General features: G+C 39.7%; 1 protein-coding gene across 2 annotated transcripts in view; it reads left to right on the top strand.

Moving 5' to 3' along the window:
* holn1 (CD2 antigen cytoplasmic tail-binding protein 2 homolog holn1) overlaps positions 1 to 7,114 on the top strand; it is a 48,312-nt gene extending 41,198 nt beyond the window's left edge. Inside the window, exon 8 of one of the 2 annotated variants that reach the window (XM_070093581.1) lies at positions 2,430 to 7,114. The gene's annotated coding sequence lies outside the window, so the exon portion shown is untranslated. Of the gene's footprint in view, positions 1 to 597; positions 871 to 2,429 lie in introns of those variants that run through there. The other variant, XM_070093580.1, reaches the window with a different exon arrangement.
* The last annotated feature ends 5,714 nt before the right edge of the window (positions 7,115 to 12,828 follow it).

Raw genomic sequence — 12,828 nt, 5'->3', positions numbered from 1 at the left:
TAGACAAGTTTCACTATGAACCCTGTTAAATACTAGGAATGAGGTCAAATAGGTAGTCGAATTTGCGAATTCAAATACAGAAAAAGCTCCAAGTACAGTGGACCCCCGCATAACGATTACCTCCGAATGCGACCAATTATGTAAGTGTATTTATGTAAGTGCGTTTGTACGTGTATGTTTGGGGGTCTGAAATGGACTAATCTACTTCACAATATTCCTTATGGGAATAAATTCGGTCAGTACTGGCACCTGAACATACTTATGGAGTGAAAAAATATCGTTAACCGGGGGTCCACTGTATTTGTATTTGGAAAGAAATTAAAGTTGTGCATCTGTATTTACAGTAATTTTTATTTGCTTCAAATACAATCGTAATTATTTTGCTCATTCAAAATCTGATGATCTTTGAATTGATCTTATTTTAATTTAGCAACTTGTTATACATAATATCAAAAGTTGGCAACACTCTTGAAGGGTGAACCTGTATTGAACCTGCTATAAATTGGCTGTTGTTCGTGTTCAAGTTGCTTATTATAAAAAGTGTGAGTAGTGTGGTTTAGTTTTTATGCATGTTTCCTGTGATCTTTGCACTTGCAGAGGCATCATCATGTAATTCTTCAACTTCAACAATCACCTGAACAGCAGCAGCCTTTGTTAGAAAAGTTTGTTGAGATTTACAGCAAACAGTGGGTACATGGTGAGCCTTCAGTTGTCAAGTGTCGAACATTTTCATGACTGTTCAGTACCTCGGTTCCAATTACGTGATGCCTAGTCACAAATACAATAGGACCTCCATATCCATGGGGGATACAGTCCAAGGGCCTGCTGCAGATACCAAAACCATGGATAGAAGTAAACCCTATGTCTGTATATCATTTTTCATTTACATACATCCCTATTATAAAATTTAATTGATAAATTATGCACAATAAGTGGAGAATTATCACTTTTCACTGATGGGAAGTACTTCATGGCTTCTCTTAGGCTTTGAAGAATTTCCACTATCACTGCTTTTGTACTTTTAGGCTATTATTGAGCAAAATTAAGGGTTATTTACGGGCCTTGGTAAACTGTGGATAACTGAAACTGTGGATACTGTACTCACAGATGTGGGGGTTGTACTGTACTTATATGTGCTATCCTCCTCCTGTATCATCAGCACTTCACAGCTCATTTAAATCAAAACTCAACGAAGTGAGGTCTGTCAGTTGGACAGTTGACACATGGTTGTTGTGATATGTGGTCAGACATAGATGTCACTACATTATCAACTTCAAGCTGTTGTCAGCTATGTTGTACTCATTTCCGAGGATCCTAATTAGCTGAGCACGTTTGTCAAACACACCAAGAGGTTCTTTCTGCTTTTGAGGGAGGGCCTCATCTCGTCAGGGTGATAAGTAAGGTCAGCAAATCAGTTATCCATATCATGTACAGAAATTTTGTCACAGCTTTTTAAGGGAGAACTGAAGATTGAGCAGTACACTGCTGATCATCTTTAGATCTGCAAGTTCTGCTTGGTAAGTCTAGAGACCATGGAAAGCTGAACTATGTTGAGAAGCTCTCTATGATATTTGTGCTGAGCATTGTATTCATGGCCTTAGCTTTCATTGTTAATTTTTTGTGTGTTTTTGTGTTTGTATATTTATATAATTTTTTTTTTTTTTTTTTTTTTTTTTTTTTTTTTTTTGCGCTGCTAAGAGCAATGAGTAACCTACACAGATGCTTTGTAAATATCACAGTCACTGTTGCTCTCACAATGAGAACACTATCATTGAGCTAATTGAGGTTCTCACACTGAGAGATTGCCACTAATTTTGCTGAGGCCCAGAATCAGGTCACTCAAGCATTGTTTTACCATGAATTAGGGGACTATGCGGAACTGTCTGAACTTCAAGAGAAATTCACTTTTGTATTGGTAAAAACTGTAGCAGCTTCGGTGGAGAAATATCTATGAGTGTCAAACGAAGAAACTCTTCACTGTTAGTGTTTCTTGATCCACAGTGGAAGCTCATGTGGGCTACACGTGAAGAGCCAAATGATACGAGACAGTTTTGGTAGATGAAGTTGCCATAAAAAACTTCCAAACAACTCTACTAAATCTGAGGCTGCTGCTACTGTTGCAGCCACACTGGCCAAATGTTCCAAGTTATTCAAGTTCACGGAAAAACCACATGTCATTCAGTGCTACCCAAAACACTTATCTTTCCAATCATAGTATTAGCAAGGCACTCCTACACTATGTTGGTCAATATATATCCTTTCATGCTCTCAAGAGTGGTGCACACATCGTCACGGTACAGAATGCCAGCCAAACCCACGATCTTTCTCTCCTTACAACCATAGATGCTGTTCCTGTAACCATTGAAAAACATCATTCTCTCAATTCTTGTAGTGGTACTGTCATTCTACCTCATACCATTGTCCAACAGAATTTCCAGACATGTGGTGGTGACATTCTGGAACAGCTCGAGCTCCAAGACCTCCCAATCCTCAAAGTAGACACTTATGCCCTCCCTGCCCACAGGCTGCTTCTGAGTGCAGTCTGGAAAAAAGTACAGAAACTGAATGGTAAATACACCTACCATCCGACTTACGACCGAGTTCGGTTCCGAGAAACCGGTCGTAAATCGAAATGGACGTAAGTCGAACTTTACTACTGAATATCAACATACATTTTTGTAATGACTTTATTTTATTGTTTTATTTTGGTATTTCATGTTTTACTTTACTTTTTATGCTGTTAGTACTGTATTTTATACTGTAAGGTTTAGGATAAACACTGTGTACAACACAAACACTTGTTTATTTCCCAGAAATTTGGCATAAAAAACATGGTTGTAAGTCAAGTCGTCGTATGTCGAGCAGGTCGTAAGTCGGATGGTAGGTGTACTCTCCTGACCCGGTTCCCGTTCTTCGGGTTGCTGGTGTCGCTATAGCAAATCCTCTTGACATTGCCACCGAAATTGGTAATCATCTTTTCCGTACCTCTCGGGGGCTCCATCCGTGCCCCTTGTTTCTTTCCTCCAAGTCTGCCAGAGAGTTAGAGCCCTTAAACTTTTCTTCTGTCAGAGAAGAATCTTATAATGTACCTTTTACACTTCTCGAACTGGAGGCAACACACACTGCTTACTGATCATCCGGAGCTGGGATTGATGGCATTCATATTCACATGCTACAGCATTCACATCAGTCAGCCCTTGCTGTCCTTTTACAGTTAATCTTATTTGGTCGCAAGGAGTTCTTCCCCAGGTGTGGAAATCTGCCATTGCTCTCCCTTTCTGCAAACCAGGTACTATGGGGCATGATGCCTCCCACTATCATCCCATTGTCCTTACCACTGCAGTTTGCAAGGTGATGGAACGTCTGGTAAATAGAAGTTTGATGTGGTATTTAGAGAGAGACAATAGTCTCTCCACTAGTCAGTATGGCTTTCGTAAGTGCCGTTCTACAATTGACCACTTACTACACTTGGATACGTATGTTTGTAATGCCTTTGCCAATAACCACTTGGTTATCACCATCTTTTTTGGCCTTGAAAAGGCATGTGACACAACTTGGAGGTATAACATCTTGGACCAGGCCCACTCCTTAGGCCTCCGAGGCAATCTACCATTTTTCCTCAGGAACTTCTTAACTGAGAGACATTTCCGTGTTCAGGTTAATAATATGCTTTCCCCAGTCTTTGCCCAAGCTGAAGGTGTCCCCCACGGATGTGTTCTAATTACAACACTTTTTATCCTTGCTATAAATGATCTGGCATCTGTTTTTCCATCAAATATTTGGTCATTATTCTTTGTTGATTATGCTATAGCTTGTACAGGCACTGACTGTCACCTCATTGCAGTTTCTCTCCAGCATGCTGTCAACCATGTTTCCAATTGGGCCACTACTTGTGGGTTTAAATTTTCTAGTACTAAAATTTACCAAATTTCACTAGACATTCTGTCGTCTCTGATCATCCATTGTACCTGCATATATGGCTCGCATAACGCAGAACGTGATATAGTCAGGTTTTTTTGGCCTGTTTGACTGACAGTTATCCTGGAAACCTCACATTACCTCTCTGAAGGAAACTTGTCATAGCTAGCTGAACCTCCTTAAAACCCTCACTCATCTTTCATGGGGGCTGATTGTAAAACTCTACTTTGACTACATTCAACCCTCATTTTATTGAAACTCAATTATGGTAACCAGATATATTCAGTGGCCTCTTCTGCAACTTCTAGCCTTAATCCCATCCATCACCAGGAATTACGTTTATGCCTCGGTGCTTTTCGCTCTTTACTGGTTGAGAGCCTCTATGCAGAGGTGAATATTCCATCCTTGACCAATTGCCATGATGCTCATTCTATTAAACCAAGTACAGTGGTACCTCAAGTTTTGAACAGCTCCCATCTCGATCAGTTATGTAAGTGTATTTTTGTAAGTGCGTTTTTGGGGGTCTGAAACGGACTAATCTAATTTGCATTATCTCTTATGGGAACAAATTCGTTCGGTATTGGCACTCGAACAGCCTTCTGGAACGAATTAAGTTCGTAACTCAAGGTACCACGATATAGGTTTCTGACCGTCTTCTTGTCATCAGTGTTGAGATTGGGAGACTCCTCTTTCCCGTCTTGGCATCGGCCACACTCATCTTACTCATGGAGAGGTGCCCTGTTCCACTCTTTGAGAATTGTTAGGTTCCAATTTCTGTTAGCCATATTCTGTTGGACTGCCCACTCTGTCACTGAACATGCAGAATTTACCTTCGTTGACGCCAGTGCTCTACTGCCCTTACTTTACCTTCCCTTCTTGCTGATGAACCCTCCTTTAATCCAGACACTCTCGTTGAGTTTTTGACAGCAAATAATTTACTGCACAAACTCTGATGATGATGCCTCTAGCACTCCTCACAGCCCTTTCTGCCTCTTGCTACCCTCTACCCCTGCACTCTATGACTTAGCCCTTTGACTGTCGAAAGGCCCAATCCTGAAGCGTCTCCTGGTGTCGCAAAATATTCGAAAAAAAAAAAAATTCTTATGAAAATGTTAAGATTATTTTTCTGATGTTTTAGTCCCCCCAAAAAAATTTTCCCATCAGTACTTACCCAGATATAGAGGCATGAAGTTTGCAGAAAATGAGCCGCGTATGGCAACAGCGGCGACTGCCGCTCACCCGGTAAATTTTAGTTTACTTGTATTTGAAGGTTTGTTGTTTTTTTTCACTATTTTATTTTTTCACATAACTTATGTGGCCTGTGAGACCAAAGTAAGGTGCAATGTACATATATACACTCGTTGTGTACAACACAATAAGCACACAAACATAATTATCAATATATTGTTTACAAAACTTGTTTACAAAAACAAACAATACACAAAATTGTTTATTACTATTGTTCTATAATATATATACCAATATACAGTCACTGAACATACTCCTAGAAGTTCTGCAGCTTGTGGAACTCTGTGAAACATGGTGTCATACACAGTGGTGTTTTACACTCTTACACATAAAACATGGTGTCATACACAGTGGTGTTTTACACTCTTACACATAAAACATGGTGTCATACACAGTGGTGTTTTACACTCTTACACATAAAACATGGTGTCATACACAGTGGTGTTTTACACTCACACACATAAAACATGGTGTCATACACAGTGGTGTTTTACACTCTTACACATAAAACATGGTGTCATACACAGTGGTGTTTTACACTCTTCACACATAAAACATGGTGTCATACACAGTGGTGTTTTACACTCTCACACATAAAACATGGTGTCGTACACAGTGGTGTTTTACACTCTTACACATAAAACATGGTGTCATACACAGTGGTGTTTTACACTTACACATAAAACATGGTGTCATACACAGTGGTGTTTTACACTCTTACACATAAAACATGGTGTCATACACAGTGGTGTTTTACACTCTTACACATAAAACATGGTGTCATACACAGTGGTGTTTTACACTCTCACACATAAAACATGGTGTCATACACAGTGGTGTTTTACACTCTTACACATAAAACATGGTGTCATACACAGTGGTGTTTTACACTCTTACACATAAAACATGGTGTCATACACAGTGGTGTTTTACACTCTCACACATAAAACATGGTGTCATACACAGTGGTTTTACACTCCTCACACATAAAACATGGTGTCATACACAGTGGTGTTTTACACTCCTCACACATAAGACATGGTGTCATACACAGTGGTGTTTTACACTCCTCACACACAAAACATGGTGTCATACACAGTGGTGTTTTACACTCCTCACACATAAAACATGGTGTCATACACAGTGGTGTTTTACACTCTCACACATAAAACATGGTGTCATACAGTGGTGTTTTACACTCTTACACATAAAACATGGTGTCATACACAGTGGTGTTTTACACTTACACATAAAACATGGTGTCATACACAGTGGTGTTTTACACTCTTACACATAAAACATGGTGTCATACACAGTGGTGTTTTACACTCTTACACATAAAACATGGTGTCATACACAGTGGTGTTTTACACTCTTACACATAAAACATGGTGTCATACACAGTGGTGTTTTACACTCACACACATAAAACATGGTGTCATACACAGTGGTGTTTTACACTCTTACACATAAAACATGGTGTCATACACAGTGGTGTTTTACACTCTTCACACATAAAACATGGTGTCATACACAGTGGTGTTTTACACTCTCACACATAAAACATGGTGTCGTACACAGTGGTGTTTTACACTCTTACACATAAAACATGGTGTCATACACAGTGGTGTTTTACACTTACACATAAAACATGGTGTCATACACAGTGGTGTTTTACACTCTTACACATAAAACATGGTGTCATACACAGTGGTGTTTTACACTCTTACACATAAAACATGGTGTCATACACAGTGGTGTTTTACACTCTCACACATAAAACATGGTGTCATACACAGTGGTGTTTTACACTCTTACACATAAAACATGGTGTCATACACAGTGGTGTTTTACACTCTTACACATAAAACATGGTGTCATACACAGTGGTGTTTTACACTCTCACACATAAAACATGGTGTCATACACAGTGGTTTTACACTCCTCACACATAAAACATGGTGTCATACACAGTGGTGTTTTACACTCCTCACACATAAGACATGGTGTCATACACAGTGGTGTTTTACACTCCTCACACACAAAACATGGTGTCATACACAGTGGTGTTTTACACTCCTCACACATAAAACATGGTGTCATACACAGTGGTGTTTTACACTCTCACACATAAAACATGGTGTCATACAGTGGTGTTTTACACTCTTACACATAAAACATGGTGTCATACACAGTGGTGTTTTACACTTACACATAAAACATGGTGTCATACACAGTGGTGTTTTACACTCATAAAACATGGTGTCATACACAGTGGTGTTTTACACACACATAAAACATGGTGTCATACACAGTGGTGTTTTACACTCCTCTCACATAAAACATGGTGTCATACACAGTGGTGTTTTACACTCACACACATAAAACATGGTGTCATACACAGTGGTGTTTTACATTCCTCACACACAAAACATGGTGTCATACACAGTGGTGTTTTACACTCTCACACATAAAACATGGTGTCATACAGTGGTGTTTTACACTCACACATAAAACATGGTGTCATACACAGTGGTGTTTTACACTCACACATAAAACATGGTGTCATACACAGTGGTGTTTTACACTCCTCACACATAAAACATGGTGTCATACACAGTGGTGTTTTACACTCCTCACACAAAACATGGTGTCATACACAGTGGTGTTTTACACTCTCACACATAAAACATGGTGTCATACACAGTGGTGTTTTACACTCTCACACATAAAACATGGTGTCATACACAGTGGTGTTTTACACTCCTCACACATAAAACATGGTGTCATACACAGTGGTGTTTTACACTCCTCACACATAAAACATGGTGTCATACACAGTGGTGTTTTACACTCATAAAACATGGTGTCATACACAGTGGTGTTTTACACTCACACACAAAACATGGTGTCATACACAATGGTGTTTTACACTCCTCACACACAAAACATGGTGTCATACACAGTGGTGTTTTACACTCCTCACACATAAAACATGGTGTCATACACAGTGGTGTTTTACACTCCTCACACATAAAACATGGTGTCATACACAGTGGTGTTTTACACTCCTCACACATAAAACATGGTGTCATACACAGTGGTGTTTTACACTCTCACACAAAACATGGTGTCATACACAGTGGTGTTTTACACTCACACATAAAACATGGTGTCATACACAGTGGTGTTTTACACTCACACATAAAACATGGTGTCATACACAGTGGTGTTTTACACTCACACATAAAACATGGTGTCATACACAGTGGTGTTTTACACACACATAAAACATGGTGTCATACACAGTGGTGTTTTACACTCCTCACACATAAAACATGGTGTCATACACAGTGGTGTTTTACACTCTCACACATAAAACATGGTGTCATACACAGTGGTGTTTTACACTCTCACACATAAAACATGGTGTCATACACAGTGGTGTTTTACACTCACATAAAACATGGTGTCATACACAGTGGTGTTTTACACTCACACATAAAACATGGTGTCATACACAGTGGTGTTTTACACACACATAAAACATGGTGTCATACACAGTGGTGTTTTACACTCCTCACACATAAAACATGGTGTCATACACAGTGGTGTTTTACACTCCTCACACATAAAACATGGTGTCATACACAGTGGTGTTTTACACTCACACATAAAACATGGTGTCATACACTGTGGTGTTTTACATTCCTCACACATAAAACATGGTGTCATACACAGTGGTGTTTTACACACTCACACATAAAACATGGTGTCATACACAGTGGTGTTTTACACTCCTCACACATAAAACATGGTGTCATACACAGTGGTGTTTTCACTCACACATAAAACATGGTGTCATACACAGTGGTGTTTTACACTCACACATAAAACATGATGTCATACACAGTGGTGTTTTACACACACATAAAACATGGTGTCATACACAGTGGTGTTTTACACTCACACATAAAACATGGTGTCATACACAGTGGTGTTTTACACTCTCACACATAAAACATGGTGTCATACACAGTGGTGTTTTACACTCTCACACATAAAACATGGTGTCATACACAGTGGTGTTTTACACTCCTCACACATAAAACATGGTGTCATACACAGTGGTGTTTTACACTCACACATAAAACATGGTGTCATACACAGTGGTGTTTTACACTCACACATAAAACATGGTGTCATACACAGTGGTGTTTTACACTCCTCACACATAAAATCAGTGTGTGCATTTTTGTGGAAGTTTTTTTTTATGTACAAAGACAAAATACCTGGTCTGAGCAGTTTTCTTCAAAGTATTAGCAGGCAATTGTGTTATGTAGTTATCCTAGGTAAATGGTCGTGTGTCATCATTCCTTCCTTCCTAATTTCCTTCATTCCTTTCCTACCTGGAGGGCATTCCACTTCTCTTCCTACATTCCTTCATCTGTCCTTCCTTACTTTTTTCCTTCCTTTCATCTAGTCCTTCCTTCATTCCTGCCTTCCCTTCTTGCTTCTGGTTTCTATAATATATATACACATATATAGTCACTAGATACTTTCATAAAACTGCTATTATCACCATTCAACAAGTTTGTCTTGGGTGCGAGTGTGTGGCTTATAATTGTTTTGAGTCAGGAGTCGGCAGCTGTCAAAATGACATATTGTCTCATTACTCACTCCCCCTCCTGCCTGTCAAAACAATGGGGTCGGGTGCTGCTTCCCCCTCCATTCTATCTAATTATTTTTCTCCCTCATTCTATCTCTCTCAATCTGTCTGTCTCTTTCTCTCTGTCTGTCTATCTGTCTCACAGGTACACATAAATGCAAGTATACATAGAGTAAATTACCTAGGATAACCCAAAAAATCCAGACAAAGTGCTATACTCTGCTTGAAGATGTGAGTAAACGTGATGATGACACAGTCTTGTGGCTCTCTCTGAGACAGAGCTAGACGGATAGACAGGGAGCTTGGCAGACAGACAAATGTTTGTTCGTCATCTTCTCCCCCTCCTCCTCCTCCCTCTTCTCCTTCTCCTCTTCCTTCTCCTTCTCCACCTTCTCCTCCTCCTCCTCCTTCTCTTCCTTCTTCTTCTTTTCCTCCACCTTCTTTTTCTTCTCCTTCTCCTTCTTCTCCTCCTCCTGGCTCTTGACAGATGGACAGCTGCCCCCCTTCCTCCACCCTCGTTTACGCTCATCAAAGGTCAGCTCTTATCAGATGTTATCTCCCCTTATCTTGTCACTGTCATGGGGTGAACTGTTTTCATGCCTCAAGGGAACGTATTATTACATATTATTATTATTAGGTATTATTATTATTATTCCTCTTCCTCTTCCTCCTTCCTCCTCCTCCCTCCTTCCTCCTCCTCCCTCCTCCTCCCTCCTTCCACCTCCTCCCTCCTTCCTTCCTCTTCCTCCTCCTCCTCTTCCTCCTCCTCCATTGCTTTTGGTCTCAAACTCCTCGAAATCATGAAATTGATCTTCAATGACACTTCCATCTGTGTTAGAGAATCACTTGGGAAGAGAGGAGTCCCAGATTTACTGGGGAGTCACATATTTCTTACCGCTAGACATGCTGTCCCCGATTTTTTTTATATGGTGCACACTGACCATGGAGACCCATTCTCTCACATGTGGGCCTACCAGCTTTCTCCTGCTTGATTTGAAGCCGCTAGAATTTATGCATATAGATACGTGTATAGATAAGTCAAACACGGTATCTCCTATGACTTATATATACCACCGCGACAGTCAAAGGGTTAATAATAATCCCCCTCTGGCTACCCAATACTCCTGCACCCTTCCCTGCCCTGCTGCACTGTATGACCCTTGTAGGTTTAGCACTTCTTTTTTGATTATAATAATTCTCTCAATTTTCTATGTACAGTAGAACAATGTTAATTCTCATATTTTTCTTTTTATTCATCAGTCAGTAAGGGTTATGCTTCATGTAAATATACTTTAGTGCTGAAAAATGCTACCTACTGGGAGTACTGCAAGTCTGAAGAATTCTCAAACTGTCTGGAAATAACTGTAGCATAAAAAGAAAATGGATTAAAACTTTGACAAAACCACAAATTAGAGCTAGACTACAAAGAGTGCAACAACTGAGGGATGGGGGCAGGGGGCAGGGGCCTTGTTTTCCTCTTACTTTGCTTCATATGGTGAAGCAATTTTTTGTACAAAAAATACTCTGCTTCAAATTAAGTACTATCTGAAAAAAATAAAATAGCAGTTTATCATAAAAGTGACAATTATTATGATCAAAACTAAATGCTAAATTCTCAAGGGTCAAACAGCATAAAAGTTCTTCATATGCCATCTTTGTATACAGTACCTAAGCAGTTTTAAGAGACTTGATAAATTAGATTCCTATATTTAGTTTTGCATTTACTGCTTTTCAAATGCTTATGTAGTTTTCATGAAAAAAGTTATCCAATCATAAGACAGTCTTTATTAATATATTTGTGAATGTTCCTGTTTTATTCATGATATTTCCCTCAAGGAAGGTTCCTTGATGCTGGTGAGGTGCTCTTGATGTAGGGAACTGGATCTGTGCTCCAGTTCCCTTAAGCCTGAATACTACCTTCTATCCCCCACAGGTCCTGTATAATCCTACAGGTTTAGTGCTTCCCCCTTGATTATAATAATAATTTATGGTATTCATTACAGAGGTTGTTTTGTTAATTTTGAGCATTAAATATTGGCAGATGTTGCAAATATATGGAATAGGAGGTAGGTTATTGAAAGCAGTGCAGAGTATGAGGATTGTGAGACTCAGGTTAGAGTATGTAGGCAAGAGGGAGATTATTTCCCAGTAAAAGTAGGTCTTAGACAGGGATGTGTGATGTCACCATGATTGTTCAATATTTTTATAGATGGAGTTGTAAGGGAAGTTAATGCTTAGGTGTTGGCAAGAGGTGTGGGGTTAAAAGATAAAAAATCTAACACGAAGTGGGAATTGTCACGGTTGCTCTTTGCTGATGACACTGCTTTTGGGAGATTCTGAAGAGACATTGCAGAGGTTGGTTGATGAGTTTGGTAGGGTATGTAAAACAAGGAAATTAAAAGGGAATATAGGAAAGAGTAAGGTGATGAGGATAAACAGAATTAGGTAACAGAAGACTGGATATCAGATTGGAGGGAGAGAGTTTGGAGGAGGTGAATGTATTCAGATATTTAGGAGTGGACGTGTCAGCAGATGGGTCTACGAAAGACGAAGTGAATCATAGAATTGACAAGGGGAAAAAGGCGAATGGTGCACTGAGGAGTCTGTGGGGACAAAGAATTTGATCCATGAAAGCAATGAGGAGAATGTATGAGAGTATACCAATGCTCTTGTATGGGTGTGAGGCATTGGTGAATGTTTCAACGAGGAGAAGGCTGGAGGCAGTGATGTCATGTCTGAGGGCAATGTGAGTTGTGAATATAATGCAGAGAATCCGTAGTTTGGAGATTAGGAGGAGGTGTGGGATTACCAAAACTATTATCCAGAGGGCTGAGGAGAGGTTGCTGAGATGGTTTGGACATGTAGAGAGAATAGAATGAAATAGAATGACTTCAAGAGTGTATAAATCTGTAGTGGAAGGAAGGCGGGGTTAGACTCAGCCTAGGGAAGGTTGGAGGGAGGGGGTAAAGAAGGTTTTGTGTGTGAGGGACTTG

This window comes from Cherax quadricarinatus, chromosome 43 (assembly GCF_038502225.1).
Source record: "Cherax quadricarinatus isolate ZL_2023a chromosome 43, ASM3850222v1, whole genome shotgun sequence".
In the NCBI taxonomy this organism is placed as follows: domain Eukaryota; kingdom Metazoa; phylum Arthropoda; class Malacostraca; order Decapoda; family Parastacidae; genus Cherax; species Cherax quadricarinatus.
This window is presented reverse-complemented; position numbering and strand designations above follow the sequence as displayed.